At 59.2% G+C, this 17,192-nt stretch overlaps 1 protein-coding gene across 14 annotated transcripts in view; it reads right to left on the reverse strand.

Moving 5' to 3' along the window:
- SEMA4D (semaphorin 4D) overlaps positions 1–17,192 on the reverse strand; it is a 127,382-nt gene that overhangs the window by 73,643 nt on the left and 36,547 nt on the right. For 5 of the 14 annotated variants that reach the window (XM_070049343.2, XM_051847448.3, XM_089315902.1 and 2 more), the window contains exon 2: positions 14,825–14,897. The exons of 3 other annotated variants lie outside the window; for them this stretch is intronic. The gene's annotated coding sequence lies outside the window, so the exon portion shown is untranslated. Of the gene's footprint in view, positions 1–2,355; positions 2,486–4,535; positions 4,594–6,610; positions 6,785–14,824; positions 14,898–17,192 lie in introns of those variants that run through there. 6 more of the 14 variants (XM_089315840.1, XM_089315882.1, XM_070049340.2 and 3 more) reach the window with 5 other exon arrangements.

Below are 17,192 nucleotides of genomic sequence, written 5' to 3' on the forward strand. Positions count from 1 at the left end.
CTTCCAGGCCAGCTCTCTGCTGTGGCCAGGGAGGGCAGTGGAGGATGGCCCAAGTGCTTGGGCCCCGCACCCGCATGGGAGACCAGGAGAAGCACCTGGCTCCTGGCTTCGGATCAGCTCAGTGCACCGGCCGCAGTGCGCTGGCCGCGGCGGCCATTGGAGGGTGAACCAACGGCAAAGGAAGACCTTTCTCTCTGTCTCTCTCTCTCACTCTCACTGTCCACTCTGCCTGTCAAAAAAAAAAAAAAAAAAAACACAACAACAACAACAAAAAACACACACGAGTTCATGCAACCGGCTGAGCAAACAGCACCCACAGGGCTTCCTGCCTTTCCGATAGGGCAATCTAATCACCAATGGAGCAGAGAGAGGCAGCGGGGATCACCGAGAGCCGAGAAGGAGCTGCCACCAGGGCTCTGCGGAGAATGGCCCGCCCAGGCATCCCGCGACGCCCTCCTCCAGGCCTGACTCCGGGCCCAGGCTTCAGCGTGGAGAAGCAGATGGCGAAGCTGGGGTCCTCGCTGGCGGCTGCCCTGGTCTGGCTCCGGGGCGACACTCAGCGCCCGTGGCCGCCCAGGGCTCCGGGGCGACACTCAGCGCCCGTGGCCGCCCAGGGCTCCGGGGCGACACTCAGCGCCCGTGGCCGCCCAGGTCTCAGGGGCGACACTCAGCGCCCGTGGCCGCCCAGGGCTCAGGGTGGCTGCCGTCACGCAGCCAGGGTCGGCACCAGCGTGATGAGGTTCGTTCACTGTGATGACAGAGCCAGGGCTAGGAAATTAGATAAAGCCCACCGCCCGCAGCAGGAGCTGAGAGCCGGGTCACGAGACCTCAGGTTTCTGCCATCCGGGAGACAAAAGCGGTTCTGGCTTGAAGCTATTTGGAGGCGATAAACCCACGTGTTCCTTACGCCCTCGGACGAGACATGATTGTGATTTATGCAGCCTGAGAACCTTCACAAACTGCTTTACTGTCTCAAGATGTTCTCAGAACAGGGCTTCTCTCCGCATCCTCTTTGAGACCCAGTAGCTGAGCAGAGACCACTGGGGGCCATCAATTGCTACGACCATAATTAGCCCTGAAAGCAATGTTCTTACAGCCACAGTCCTGTTAGGAGAAACTGCCAGTTCAGGAAGAATATCGCTTCTGTGACTAGAGATCCACCCCCCAACACACACACACACACACACACACACACACACACACAGAGAGAGAGAGAGAGAGAGAGAGAGAGAGGAGAGAGAGAGAGAGAGAGGCTTTTCTAATCAGCTAAAAGGAAGCAGAAGGTTTCAAACACCAGCATTTGTCATCTAACGTTCAACTCCATTTCCGCCATCACTGTGGACAGACCCAAAGCCATCCTGGCGACCTGGACCCCCGACCAGGGGTCAGTGAGATGTACGGCAAAATAAGGGAGCAAGGCTCTGTTTTCAAACGTGGGTGTACAGGCACAGCTTCTCTGCTTTCAAGGGTGAGTGAACAAACTGAACAAGTCCCCCCCCCCCACTGCAGAACGAAAACCAGCCAAGCCACACTCCAGCCCCCCAAATCTCAGTATCCACTGTCAGCACAGATTCACTCCAGTTAGCCCAAGAGCTCACCGTGGAATGAGTCCCTGCCAGGGCAGAGCCCCTTGGTCCCCCCTCGTCATAGCTGCAAAGTGCACACACCCACCGCCAGGGTCGGCACCAGCACCGGGGCAGAAGCAGAGCACCTGCCCTCCTCCCACCAGGAACAGCCCACACTGAGCACCACACTGACTTCCCGACAAGCTGCCCAGCCTGCGCCCCTCCCCCTACACCCACCCAGGACAGGCCTGGGGTCCCATCAGTTGGTGTCTCCCCCACCACCCCTGTCCAGGGCCACTCCCTGCTCCCGGCCAGCCAGCAGTGACCACTCTGCCCTCTCCTGGATCTCTCGCCAGCCCAGTGCCCTACTCTGGGCCTCACACAGCCACCCCGGTATCTCCCTACAAAACACAAGGCTGCCCACAACATGCTGTAAACCCATCTACGGCTCCACGCTGCCCTCTGATGAAAACCCCAACTATGTACCCAGAGGTACAGGACCAGCCGCTTCTCCACCCACATCCTATGCACCCGACCCTCGGCTGCTCCCCTGGGCTGGGCCCTCTGTCTTGGCAGTCTTTATATCCCCTTCTTACCCACCCACCCCCAACACAGCCAGGCCCTTCTGGAGAAAAGAATCCTCTGGTTTCCCAGAAAAAAGGAGGTCTCAGTCACCACCCCACCCCGCTCCCCAGCACCTTGCACAAAACCACCCGCAAATTCTCCCTAAGCACCTGCAGCAGACCAGGCGTGTGCTTCGTGATGCAAAACAGAATGGGACTGGACGTACCTGTCAGTCAGCGGGTGAGGGGCCTGGATGCCCGGGGTGTGTGCACATGTGTCCACGCTTGGTCCCCTGTGGGGGTCCACGGGTGCTGAGAGATGGGCAGTGGATGTGGGGTCCTGGTCAGCCCTGAGCTGAGGCCTGAGGGAGGAGGAGCCAGGACTGTCCACAGAGCCTTGCCGCTGGCTTTGCACCTGACCCACAGCCTGCTCAGGGCAACGGGTCCTTCTACAAACGAGCCACACCCCTGGGCTTCCGCAAACCACTTCAAGCTGGCACCACACCCCACGCTGTACACCAATCCTAAATTCTGTCGTCACTATCTTGGTCCAGGCCCTAGCAGTCCTGCCTCCCACAGGGAAGACCTGCATTGACCCAAACCCCCAGACCTTACAAAGTGCGCACCCCCGGCCCCGACCTCCCCCTCCATACACCCAGGCAGCTCAGGGCAGCCGCAGTCACCGCCTGGTGGACAGGCCACTGGGAGTTCTCCCCAGGGATGGCCCTGCAAGAAGGAGCGGCGAGTCCGGTCCTGGGGTGAGCAAGCCCATTGCGTTGTGGGCGAAGCAGGAGGCCAGGGGCTGACAGCAAGGGGCTGCCCTGAGCTCCGGCCACAGAATCCAGATGGGCCCGGCCCCAGTGCTCATGGGCCTGTGGCAGGTGGTGTCCAGATGGCTGTCTCCAGATGCAGCCCTGACCATGAGAAGAACAGGAGATAAGGAGATGGATGCCACAGGGTGGGGGCTTCTCCTGGGCCTTCCGAGTCCTGAGCTGGGGCTCAGACCCACCTGGAGGCCATGAATGTTCAACTCTGGGTCCTCAGCACCCTCCTCTGTCATTTCAGCCAAAATGCTGGGGCAACGGCTTCACTCCCAGCTTTCCATCCCACCTGGGCCCCAGCTAAATGCCTGCTTTATTCTGGCCTCTGACAGGGCTGGAGCAGGGCAGCAGGGGCACCTGCCACACCCACCCTCGCCCAGGGGCCAACCACTGCGAGGGGCACAGATATGCAGAAGTGACAGCAGAGAAACTGCCAGCCCTTCATGGGTCTCGCCACCCCCTCCCCCCGACCAAGCTGTGTTTAACCAGCTCCCTTCTCCCCCACCGCACTGCAAAGCCAGGCTCTGTTATGTAACACGGCCGATGGCATCCAGCCGGCAGGGGTGTGCACCAACGTCAGCACAGAGCTGATGCCACCTCCCTGCCAGCAGCACCCAGCAAGCTGCGACCGCTCCTCCTTCCCTGGCAGGCTGGCCCAGGCCTCATCCTCAGCCCCCACCTGGCCTGGGGTCAAGGGCAGCAGCCAGAGCCACAAGAAAAGCTCAGTGGGGCTGGCAGGCTCCGTGGCTGCCGTGAGGGCAGTGGGGCCTGCCTGCGCCCCCACAGGCCCGCTGGCCCTCCTGCCAGACAAGGAAGGAGCTGCCTGTCCAATGCAAACAGCTCTGCGGGGAGACTGGGCAGGGAGGCGTGCAGAGGGTAGGGCAGAATCTCACAGGAGCCAGAGGTTGGGCGGCAGGGAGGGAGGGAGGGGCAGGTGTGACCGGAAACCACGGCTTGAGAAGAATCCTTCTCCCACACCTGCTGGAGATGTAGACATCAGGGGACAATCCGCAAAGACAAACGAGGGCCCCTTCCACAGCCCCATCCCACAGGAGCTGCTGACACGCATACTGGACACACATGGGGGGCTCACCACCAATGGCTATAGGCCCAGAAACGAGAAGCACCGGCCAGCACCTGCAGGGGCAACTCGGCCCATGACAGGACAGGCCCTTCACCAAGGCCGGAGCCACAGGTGATCCCTGCACAGACCGGGCTCAGTAGCAGGTGGACGCCCCCACAGCCACCCCGCAAGCTGCCCTCCACCCAGGACTCTGCCCCCACTGCCTGCTTGTGCTAAGGCTCTGTGCACCCCCATGGGACCCCACCAAGGACCTCCCTCAGGCTCACTGTGAGACGTCCTGATGCATGACCTCCCCCTGGAACCTGAGCACAGAGCCCAGACCCAGGAAGCCCCCCAGAGAAACGCAGGCCCCTGCTGCACCTGGAGGCACCCTGCAGCTGCGGCCGTGTGGGAGGCTGAATAAAGAACCATACAGAAGTGCAGGCACGCCCCTGGGGCCCAGGCCCCCCCTGCCCCCGCCACCTTCCTGTGGGGCCCAGGTCCCATCCACCCCCTCGCTGACCTCAGAGCAGCTGTGCCACCGTCCGGTTGTTCCTGCGGAGCCGCCAGGTGTCCGGGAGACACTGAGCCAGCCCTGTAAGGCACAGCCTGGACCCACCCGGCCAGGAGCAGGCTGAGCCAGCAGCCACTGCCAGAGGAGGGCCTGCCCGGGCCGGCGATTGGCTGGGCAGCCCTGACCCCGTGGCACCTGGCTGACCCCACCCTGCCCACGCCCACCCTGGAGCCAGAGCTTCCTTGTGCCCCGGGAAGGTGGTCCTGTGTGGAGTGAGCCCTGAGCTCTCTCCAGCTCCACCAGTAGCTCAAGCAGGGCCGGGGCAGAAGGAGGGCCTGACCTCAACACACTCAGAGCTCCGGCAGTGCATCTGGGAACCGCGGGGCACCGGATGCGGGGAGGGAGGGCCCAGGGCCAGGCAGCTGAGGATCAGGCACAGAGACCTGTGACACAGCCCACCCTGAGGTCACACCCACCCCCCTGCACCTGCCTGTGCCCACCTGCAGACCCCACCTTGCACACACTCAGCTTGGGCACCCACGTCACCTGCACACAGACACCCACGCCCAAAGGAGGTCCCCAGTGCTACCTTCTCATCAGATTCATCTGCCACTCAGAGCCTGACAGCCTTGGACACTACAATCTCACTTATTTCACAGTCTCCAGAAATTATCCCAACACAGGGCTCACTGTGTGCGCACACACGCGTGCACACACACACAACCCACAGTACTCGTATCCCCATGGCCTCCTCAGCACAGCTACCAGGCTCCTTCCACCTCCGCCTCTTCTAGGAGCTGGGAGAAACACGCACTGCAGCCCTCCTGGCATCCCCACCCCACTGCATCATTCACCACGCTCAGGGCACAGCCTGGGTCCCTCACCCGTCGTCAGCCCCTTCCCAAGTGGCAGGAACGGGCGACAAGACTAACAGGCTGGTGGGGAGCGACAGAGAGTCCCTGGCTTGCATAAGAACGCAAGAGGCCACAAAGCCGAAGTCCCATTCCTTGCCAAGGCCGGCTCGCTGATGAATCGGTGCCGGCTCGCTGGAGGGAAACAGGACCGGGCGGCCACTTCCCTCGGCCATGTCACTCGGCGCTGGGCAGCGGCATTCTAGACACGCCCCAGCTTAACCCAAACACACAGACATCAAAATGCCAGCCAGCAAGTCAGGAGGCAGCCCTTGTCATCTTCTTAGTCAGTGCTCATCCCTACCAGCCGACAGGGAAGGAATTTCATCTGGTCGGCAACTGACACGTGAATAAAGCAACTGGCAAACAATGGAATCGGGAATAAATGTTTTGCAAAGCAGAGACAGGGGGCGTGTGCTGCACTCAGCAGTGAGGCTGAGTAAGATGCCCGCATCTGATATCAGAGAGCCTCGGTTTGATTCTGGATTCCAAATTCCAGCTTCCTCCCAGCACACACCCTGGCAGGCAGCAGGTGACGGCTCAAGTAGCGTGGTCCCTGCCACCCATGTGGGAGACCTGAACTGACTTCCTGGATGCTGGTCAGCTGAAGAGCAAACCATTTTACAGGGGGCTTTCTCTATCTGCCTCGCAAATAAATACATGAAGAAGCTGAAGTGGGGCCAGTGCTGCGGCATAGCAGGTAAAGTCCCCCACCCGCAGTGCCGGCATCCCATGCGGGCGCCAGTTGGAGTTCCAGCTGCTTCACTTCCCAATCCAGCTCTCTGCTGTGGCCCGGGAGTGCAGTGGAGGATGGCCCAAGTCCTTGGTCCCTGCACCTGCATGGGAGACCCGAAATAGCTCCTGGCTCCTGACTTCAGATCAGCTGAGCTCTGGCCATTGTGGCCAATTGGAGGAGTGAACCAGTGGATGGGAGACCTTTCTCTCTCTCCTTCTCTCTGTGTAACTCTGACTTTCAAATAAATAAATAAATCTTTAAAAAAAAAAGCTGAAGCAAGTCAGAGGCTCAATGCCTCTAACACATATCTCTAACAGCCCCCACAGGTTGGCAGGAGGGCAGTGAACACCTGGACAGAAGCAGGGTGGCAGAACACAGCAGGTGTGCATGGGAGCACCCGAGCACTGGGCAACCCTGAGAGGAGACGCCGAACTCACCCAGCTCCAGGAAGAGGCCAGCAAACCAGCAGAGCTGTCACGAGGCCCCCGCACACCCAGCCACCAGAAAGACACCTGCCGCCACTGCCGAGGGAGGGAGCTGGCAGTGAGGGCCCCGCGTGCTTAGGCGAAGGAGCCGCTGTCCGATCTTCCTGGCAAAGCATCCGGCAAGATCTAGTAAGACAGAGAGACACACACACCCTGGCACCCAGCGGTGCCACGTGCAAAGTCCAAGCCACTGAGTGACAGCCCCACGCCTGTGGCCGGGCTATTTACGGGAGCACTGTTTATACTGCGGGCATTGTTTTCCTGAGGCAGCACTCCCCAACGACTTCAGACCCGGGCTTTAAAACAACAGGAAGCTGTGCCCTGGCAGCTCCGGAGGCAGAAGTCTGAAACCAAGGTGTCAGCAGGACGGCACTCCCTCTGAGGAATCCCTTTCTGGCCTCCTCCCGCAGCTGCTCGGTCTCGGCTGAGTCAGGGACCCCGGGGAAACACAGCCAACAAGATGCACATGCGCGCACACACACACACAGACATTTATTACAAGGAACTGGGTCACACAATTACAGAGGCTGAAGAGCCCCCAGATCTGTCTGCAAGAGGGAGACCAGGGGGCCCGAGGTTCAGGTCACAGGGTATCAGGCAGGAGAAATACCCTCTTTCTCGGAACATAGGTCTTGCTGTTCTTTCTGCCCAAGCCTTCGATGGACGGGACTGTGCAGTGCCACCTGCTGCGCTCAAGCCATTGATTTCAAAGCTCCTCTCCAGCCAGCACTGTGGTGCAGAGGGCTACGCCACTGCTTGCTTGCAACGCCGGCATTTCCTATTGGAGCACCAGTTCAAGTCCCCGATGCTCTGCTTGCCCTCTAGCTCCCTGCTCAAGCGCCTGGGGAGGATGGGGAGGACGGCCCAAGTGCTTGGACCCCTGCCACCTACATGGGCGACCCTGGCTCCTTGATCTTCTGCCTGGCCCAGCACCCAGCTATTGCAGCTATTTGGGGAGTGAGCCCGGGGATGGAAGACCTCTCTCTCTGCTCTTCTTTGGTGCTCTTTCAAATAAATAAATACATCTTTTAAAAAAAACAATCATTTTTAAAAGCACATTAATCCCATCCAGAAACAGCCTCACAGATACTCTCAGAATGGTCAGCCACACATCTGAGAGCCTCGTGGCCAGCCAAGCTAACACATCACCGTCACCACCACGCCCACCCCTGCAATGTCCACGCCATCTCCACCCGGCCTCCTCCTCGTGTCCATGTCCCCTCTCCCTCTGCCTCCCCCTAAAAGGACACCGGTGACTGCCCTCTGCCTCCCCCTAAAAGGACACCGGTGACTGAACGCAGTGCCCACCAGAGAATCCCAAACCACCCCCCACCTCAGATCCTCCTCTGGGGCACACCTGCCAACGCCTTATTTCCACAGAAGGCCACATGTACAGGTCCCAGGGGCAGAAACTACAACAGGGGACAAGGCCAAAAACCCTGGGACTCTGGCTCTGAAAGGGCCTGGTCCAAGACTGTGAGTCTGCCCAGCCCAGAAAAGGCAGCAGAACACAACAGGGCTCCCCTGCACCTGCAGCAGGGGACCGGGCAAGGCTGCTCCTACAGCTCTCGGGCTCTGAGCTCCCCGCAGAGGCAGGAGGCAGGAGCCCTCCGAGACCTGGGCTGGCCACCTCTTGCACAACGAAAAAGCAAATGCCCAACAACAGATGCCCGGGTGAAGAAACCGTGGCCTGTCCACACCGCGGCATACCACTCTGCCACACAGGGGGTGAAATGCGGTCTTTCACAAGAGCACGGAGGACACTGGAGGACAGGCAGGCTAAGTGACATAAGCCAGGCACAGAAAGACTAAGACTGCAATGATCGCCCTCATCCGCGGGAGAGAGAAAAGTTCATCTTCCAGGAATCCAGAGGAGAACCGTGGCTACCAGACGCGGGAGAGGGGAGAAGGCAAGGAGGTACAGCATCCCAAGGTTCCAGACAGGAGGACCACATTGCGCTCTGCAGGGTTACCCTGGTCAACCGTATCATATCGGGTGCTTCAGAGTAGCTCCAAGAGAGGATTCTGAATGTTCTCCCCGCCCCCCCCCCCCCCCGACAGGCAGAGTGGACAGTGAGAGAGAGAGACAGAGAGAAAGGTCTTCCTTTGCCGTTGGTTCACCCTCCAATGGCCACTGCGGCCCGCGCACTGCAGCCGGCGCACCGCGCTGATCCGAAGCCAGGAGCCAGGTGCTTCTCCTGGTCTCCCATGTGGGTGTAGGGCCCAAGCACTTGGGCCATCCTCCACTGCACTCCCGGGCCACAGCAGAGAGCTGGACCGGAAGAGGTGCAACCGGGACAGAATCTGGTGCCCTGACCAGGACTAGAACCGGGTGTGCCGGCGCCGCAAGGCAGAGGATTAGCCTGTTGAGCCGCGGCGCCGGCCTGAATGTTCTTACCACAAAGAAATGACGTGTGCACGAGCCAATGGCCCTGATTTGATCATTGCACGTTGCACACATGTGCCAAAACATTTCACTGTGCCTCATAATAAACATGGACAATTACAAAATAACAAACACGTTGCTTTAAAATACAACAAGGCAGTGGCAGGAGCAGCCTATGGGGAGGCTGGCCCTTGTGTGGGGGGGGGGGGGCACCTGCCTCTGGTCCCTGACCCCCACGCCATGGGTGGGCTTGGGTGGGCTCTGTGCCTGTGCTCCCCTCTCTCTGCATCCAGCTCAGAGAACTCATAGGCTTGGCTGGGGGGTACCCTCGTGGGAGCAGCACTGCGCCCCACAGGATCACAGCAGATGGCACAAGATTCTCGTGTCCCCATACGGCTTCTCTTCTCGTGTCTGACTCCCCATCTGTCTGTCTCACCTGCCGCCTCCCAGACCACACCTGTCCCCGCAACTGTGACGGAGGCTGGCGCAGGGCAGGGGAAGCTACAAACATGCCTCCGCTCAGGGACCCAGACCTTGTCTCCCCATGCCCCACCTGCTATCCCCAGCAACTCCCTCCCCAGTAAGCACCATGGGCTTCATGCATCCCCGGACCACGCTGCCCCCCCAAAGCCTCCTAGACGGCTCAGCCTAGTGCAGCCTCCGGCTCTCCACCTGCCCAGGCCACAGCTTCAGAGCACCCTCGGGCCACCTGCTAGGAACCCCGCCCCCCCAGCCTGCAGCAATGACCTCTGCTCCACCACCCCAAAAGCCCAGTGGCCATACCCACCTCTACTGAGACAAGGAGGCTCACACGCCCGCCCACCATCACCTCGCCACCTCCACACCCGGCACCCCCTGCTTTGACTGATGCTCCCCAGTGTCCAGGGGTCTCCGTCCCCTCCTTCCTGTCTCAGTATCCCCAAGTGCTGACAAGCTGCCGAACCACACAGCTCCTCTTGCACACACCCTCCCTGCCTCTGCCTCGGCTCCCGACCCCCTCACAACATTCCCAGAACACCTAAGTCAAACACCCACCTCTCTCAGGGCCTTTGCACCTGCTGCTCCCCACACTGGCACAACCAAGCATCCCTTCTCTGTGAAACATACCAGTTACTCCTCTAGAACTACACCTGTCCCCTTGTCTCTTACTCCTGCCTTGGTACTGGTCACCATCCGACTCTCACATCTGACCCGCAGGTCCCATTCTAGGCCTCAGATTCCCCTGCCAAGGCCCTAATGCCCCCGTGTAAGGGGGCGCAGAGGACTGTTCCTCCCAGCATCATATGGTAGTAACAGGCAGGTGGGGCTTGCCTACCTGGGCCAGCCAGGCCACCTGACACCAGGACCCGAGGAGCGGTGACCTGCGCAGCTCATACCGTAGCGGGCAGATGCAGGACCACGAGGTCCCCGCACTTGGATGGAAACGTGCCAGACACTCCCAGAGAGCCCCGGCATGAAAGGCTCATTTCACAGTCTCCACTCGTGTGGATGACAGCATCACCACATGTCCACTCTCTGCAAAGACAAACGGGCTCTTTGTGGGATATAAATAGTCCAGCCAGATGCGGGTCTTTTCCCAGGACCCTGGCCGTGCGCCCCACAGCTGCACACGCAGCGGCCCCTATGTCAAGACCCCGAGGGCTTACGGGGGCAAGTGCAGGGCAGTGGTGGGGGAGGGGGTGCTTGGCGGCTCCCCCTCCCCCAGACTGTGGCTCAAGTTCAGCTGGGGTTCTTCATAAACGCTCATAAACACACAAGCCAGGCACAAGCACAGTGTTCAGATGTGGCTGGGGCAGGGAAAATCCGCCACGCCCAGTGACCTTCCTCACCCCCACGGCACAGGGGTAAGCAGGACTGGGGGCCCCCACCCCAATTCTCCGATATGGCCCGGCAGGCTGCTGTCATTAACAGCCAAGGCGGCCCCCTCCACTCTGGCCTGCCTGGGAGGAGAAGTGAGTGTAGCCCACGCAGCCCAACACACACCAGCAGGACAGCCCTGTCACCTAGATGCCCCCAGTCACCTTAGGAGAGCAAACACCAACAGGCGAAGTTCGTCTCGGCCATGGATGCTGTTTCGCCCAACACACACCCGGATGTCACCAACACACAAGCTGCACACGAGGTCTCTGCCTTGGCTGTGGGTTTGATGCTTGAGGGCCATCTCAGCTCTCAGCTCTGGCTGGCCACACTCCAGCGCCCTGTCCTGGGTGGTGTCTGGCTCTCACGCTGGCCAGTGCATGTCTAAAGCTCAGACAAGGGCCTGGCACTGTGGGGCGGCGGGTTAAGCAGCCACCTGTGATGCCGGCAGCCCAGAGGAGCGCCATTCCAAGGCCTGAGTGCTCCACATGTGACCCAGCTCCTTGCTAGCATGCCTGGGAAAGCACTGGAAGACGGCCCGATTGCTTGGGCTCCTGCACCCACGTGGGAGACCTGGATGGAGTTCCTGACTCCTGGCTTCAGCCAGGCCACCGAGAGCATTTGGGGAGTGAACCAGAGGATGGGTGATCGCTCGCTCTCTCCCTCTAACTCTACTTTTCAGATAGATATATAGATAGATTTCAAAAACCAGAGCATAGATGTGCAAAATTACCACCATGCAGCTGCTGATGGGAGGAGCTGAGTACATCCACACACAGGAGATACGGAAGCTTCCGTCACCATAAATGGACCCTTGGCCGGTTGCCCAGGGTGTGTTCCGGCTCAGAGCCAGCCCACATCTGTGCATGCAGCGTCTGGACGCATCCTGTGCTGCTAAGGCCACGGCAGGACACACCGTGTTTCAGGTGCCCCACACCTGACCTACACATCTTGTCTCTACCGCACACCTCCAAGCGCAGGCCGGCCCAACACCACATGCGGCTGGCTGGCTGCCGCATTTCCCACACTAAGGAGCCCAGGAGCTTTCGGTCCCGCCAAGCCAGTCGATGGAGATGAAAAGCTCAACGCATTCATCATGAATCAGATCAGCACCCACAGGCCCCGGATGCCCACTGTGGGTGGGGGCGGGGCCCCAGAGCTGCAATCAGAGCACAGCACAGACATCCTTCAAGGGCCGGGGCCATCTGAACCACACAGCAGTCACCACCCCCACTCCCACCCCTCTTCAGTGTCTTCCAATTAAAGCTACAATCTGCCCACTCTCGCCCTGAGTCAGGTCAGCCACCTGCTGGAAGTACAGCCAGCCCCACCCACCCCCAGCAGGCCCACCCCTCTGTGGGGGAGGCAGTCCCGCCCCCAGGACAAGGCACAGGCATACTCAGGGCAGCTGGGCAGCAGACACCGTGGCTGTTAAGACCACAGGAGTCTTTTAAACTAGCACAGGAACAAGAAAGAAGAGAAAAACCCAGAACCTAGAACCCAGGCAGTTTCAAAACAGCACCACCGCCCAGATGGTCCGCTTCCCACACTCTGCTCCTGCCCACAAGCACATGCAGGTTTAAAGCACTTGGGTTCCGGAAAACAAAGGGCAGGCGAGACAGCACTACAGCCTGCGCACCTTGGCTCCTCCAGGCTGGTGTCCAAGCAGCCCCTGTGCGCTCTGTGGCCTGTCCTGTTAGACGCTTCCTGCAAAGTCACTGACAGGTCCCAGGGGCTGGGTTCCCAACATGGCCCAGCAGGTCCGCAGGGGCACCCCAGCATGCCCAGCCCAGTCTGGCAGCCAGGCATCCCGGGACCGTAGGCTCCCTGCCGTCACCAAGCAGACCCCTGGTCCCTACATGTACCTCCCTGCAGAGGTCGCCCTCAGCGGGCAGCCCACAGACAGGACCCCAGGGGTGCAGGGAAGGACAAGCCTGCTTTGTCCCTGAGCAAGGACCTGTAGCCGTGCGGACCCGGTCACACTAGAAATGGTTCCTTCAAAGAGTGGATTTTCTCTCCTTTCCAGCACACCCTCAGGAATGCGAGGGGACTTCTAAAAGTTTAAGAAAAAACATGCTTTGTGGAAAAAAAACCCACATGCATCTCCAAACTCTACTATAACAAAATAAACTTATCCTTGAATTCCATATGCCATGAGCCTTTTGAAGGATGCCCTCATGTGTGACTTAGTTTTCCTATTTCCGTTTTTGTTTAAGATTTATTTTTCATTTGAGAGGCTGAGTTACAGAGAGAGAGGGAGACACAGAGAGAGAGAGAGAGAGGTCTTCCATCTGCTGGTTCACTCCCCAGATGGCTGCAATGGCCGGAGCTGAGCTGATCTGAATCCAGGAGCCAGGAGCTTCTTCCAGGTCTCCCACGTGGGTGCAGGGGCCCAAGCACTTGGGCCATCTTCCACTGCTTTCCCAGGCCATGGCAGAGAGCTGGGTCAGAAGAGGAGCAGCCAGGACTCAAACCAGTGCCGATATGGGATGCCAGCACCACAGGCTGAGCTTAGCCCACGATGCCACAGCGCCAGCCCCTTCCTATTTCCTTTAAAGTGGCTTTTTTTGTTGTTTCTTTTTTCTTTTTTTTTTTTTTTTTTTTTTGACAGGCAGAATGGACAGTGAGAGAGAGAGACAGAGAGAAAGGTCTTCTTTTGCCGTTGGTTCACCCCCCAATGGCCACTGCGGCCAGCGCACCGCACTGATCCGAAGCCAGGAGCCAGGTGCTTTTCCTGGTCTCCCATGTGGGTGCAGGGCCCAAGCACTTGGGCCATCCTCCACTGCACTCCCGGGCCACAGCAGAGAGCTGGCCTGGAAGAGGGGCAACCGGGACTAGAACCCGGTGTGCCGGCACCGCAAGGCGGAGGATTAGCCTAGTGAGCCGTGGCGCCAGCCTTAAGTGGCCTTTTTTAAAGCAGACTCTATTTTTGTTTCCTGAGGCCCAAAGAATACACTGGAAGGTGTCCAGGGAGGCCTGTGACCATGGACAGTACCTAACCCCATAGACACCATGCTGTGCCCTCTCTATCCACACCATGACAAAGTCTCAGCCCCGAATTAGGCAGCGTTCAAGCGGAGTAACAGCTGATAGCGGAACAATTACAACAGCCGACTATGATCTGAGTTAGGTGACTGTGGTCTCTCCCAACATCTCACCGTGCTGTCCTGAGCCTTCCTGCGAGCAAGACTATGGAAATGAATGGAAGGGAGCACACCCACGTGGGGCACTTTGAAAAGTTTGCAGAAACTGGAATTAAGAAAAGCTTGTGGGCCAGGCGTTTGGCACAGGGGTTAAGACACCTGACACCAATATGCCGGCGTCCTCTATCGGAGTACCTGGGTCCAGTTTCCAGCTTGGCTCCTGACTCCGGCTTCCCACTTCTGTGCACCCTGGGAGGAAGAGTCAGACAGAAAGAGAGGTCTTCCATCCGCTGGCCCAGTGCCCCCAGCCTGCAGGACTGTCATAACACCCTTTCATGCCCAGACCAGGCCATGTGCCACAGCGCCCGAACCAGCACGAAAGCCCTAACAGTGTCCTCTACCTTGCAAACTCCAGGGGGCAGAAGTGAGCACAAGGCCATCAGCTCCCCAGGATCCCCAGGGTTGGTGAGAGTTGACCTTTCAAACTCCTGAGCACGTGGGTCTCGGGGTGACCCCAGGAGGCCCAGGCAGCAGCAGAGCCCCGAAGACACTTCATCAGCCTTGGCATCACGTGGCTCTCAGCCCTCCACTGCTCGCACCCCATGCAGTCACTGGTGCCCTGAGCAGCCACATCCCCCTACACTCTGTGGCAACCTGGGGCAGAGCCTCCTTCCCTTCTTCAGCCAGGGCAGGATAACAAGTGAGCACGATGCCCAGGACGAGACCTCCCAAAGGTCCATTCCAGAAAGAACCACCACTCCCGGGCGGTTTCATCCTTACCTAACGGCAGGAGTCCTCAGACATCTCAGCAGCCAGGATGTGGCTTCTTCCTGCTGCAGGGTGTCGGCAGAGTCTGAAACGATTAGAACGGGGGCATCTGAGCGGGCTGAACGCCGAGCTAGAATCCCTTATGAGGCACGGGCAGGCAAGTCCCACCTGCACCGTGCTAAAAAAATGCATCGTCCCGCAGAACGGCCAGTCATGGTGCAGCTCACCTGCCGGGTGAGACCGGAAGAGGCATCATGGCGAAAAGACATTCGTTAGCAAGATCGCAGAGGGAGGGCACCACCCACGTCTTTCCTGACTGATGGTTCTCCATTCTCCCAGTCCTGCACCTCTGCTGCCAGCACAGCAAAGAGGGTCCCCTCATCCAGCATCCAAACACGGCACGTGAGCTCAAGTCACTCTGGGAAGGAGACAGGGCAGGTGGGCAGGGGCCTGACCAGGCATGGGGTGACCCATGATCAAGTCACAAGGAAGATGCCACCTGAGCACAGATCTTCCACTCAGCCCAGACTGGGAACCACACAGGAAGAGAAGGCTGGTGCTGGCACTCAGCATTTCAACAATTTCTCAGCGGAAAGAGGAACTGCACACTTTAAAATCTGAAGAAAAGGCAGAGGCAAATAAAACAGAGGGAACCGGGGCTGCTGTTGTGGCACAGCAGATTAAGATGCCACCCATGACACCAGCATCCCATATGGGAGTGCCGGTTCAAGTCCTGGCTGCTCCATTTCCAATCCAGCTTCCTGCTAACGCACCTGAGAAAGCAGTAGAAAATGGCCCAAGAGCTTGGGCCCCTGTGCCGATGTGGGAGACGCTGGTGCTGCCGGCTGGGGAGCCGCACGCCAGGAGCTGCTGTTCCAGTGAACAGTGTGTGGTCACCGTGGCCGTGCTAGGGAGCCGGGAAATCACAGAGCCTGCAGACGCCTGTGCTCTGTGGTAAGCCCCACCCAAAGGCCCCCAGAGGATAAGTGAAGGAGGTCATTTCAGGGACTGAGACACACTCTGCTGGAAGCCAACACATCACCAGTGTGGGACAGGATAAAGGACAAGGACGTCCTCACACTCCTGACCCCTGGGGGTCCTACCCTATGGACTGAACAACCCCGCTGCACCTGCATGACTGCCCCAGCACCTCACTTCCCAGGCCCCTCAGGCCCCGGAGTCAGCAGCAGCTTCTCCCAGGAACAGGCTGGCCACCGAACCTCGTCTCGCACCTGCCTCCTCCCAGTCTGCTCTATATCCCCCTCCAAAGAACTCCTGTGCCCAAGCCTCAGGCTGCTGTGAAGTTATAATCAGGACTCCCCCCTTTGCAACAGACCTCTCGAGGGGTTAGGTTAAGATGCTACCTGCAGCCGGCGCCGCGGCTCACTAGGCTAATCCTCCGCCTTGCGGCACCGGCACACCGGGTTCTAGTCCCGGTCGGGGTGCCGGATTCTGTCCCGGTTGCCCCTCTTCCAGGCCAGCCCTCTGCTGTGGCCAGGGAGTGCAGTGGACGATGGCCCAGGTGCTTGGGCCCTGCACGCCATGGGAGACCAGGAGAAGCACCTGGCTCCTGCCTTTGGATCAGCGCGGTGCGCCGGCCGCAGCGCACCGGCCGTGGCAGCCATTGGAGGGTGAACCAACAGCAAAGGAAGACGTTTCTCTCTGTCTCTCTCTCTCACTGTCCACTCTGCCTGTCAAAAAAAAAAAAAAAAAAAAAAAAAATCTGGGCAGGCACTGCGGCTCACTAGGCTAATCCTCCGCCTGCGGCACCGGCACACCAGGTTCTAGTCCCGGTCGGGGCGCCGGATTCTGTCCCGGTTGCCCCTCTTCCAGGCCAGCTCTCTGCTGTGGTCAGGGAGTACAGTGGAGGATGGCCCAAGTGCTTGGGCCCTGCACCCCACGGGAGACCAGGAGAAGCACCTGGCTCCTGCCTTCGGATCAGTGCGATGCGCTGGCTGCAGCACGCCGGCCGCAGCGGCCATTGGAGGGTGAACCAATGGAAAAGGAAGACCTTTCTCTCTGTCTCTCTCTCTCTCACTGTCCACTCTGCCTGTCAAAAAATAATAAAAAATAAAAAAATAAATGTTTAATCCTTTCTAGAATGGTCTCTTCTTACTAAGTGATTTGTTTTTTAACTGATGACTGATTACCAGCAACTCCAAGCCCCAAAATCACTGCTCGACACTCATGGGATGCCACTGCATGCTCAGGTAAGATCGTCAATTCCTGCTCTCAGAAGACAGGAACTCAGCCGGCGTCGGGGCTCACTAGGCTAATCCTCTGCCTTGGGGCACCGGCACACCGGGTTCTAGTCCCGGTCGGGGCGCCAGATTCTGTCCCGGTTGCCCCTCTTCCAGGCCAGCTCTCTGCTGTGGCCAGG

The sequence above is a fragment of the Oryctolagus cuniculus genome, chromosome 1, assembly GCF_051225735.1.
Source record: "Oryctolagus cuniculus isolate XC-2025 breed Fujian yellow rabbit chromosome 1, ASM5122573v1, whole genome shotgun sequence".
NCBI classification, from domain to species: Eukaryota; Metazoa; Chordata; class Mammalia; order Lagomorpha; family Leporidae; genus Oryctolagus; species Oryctolagus cuniculus.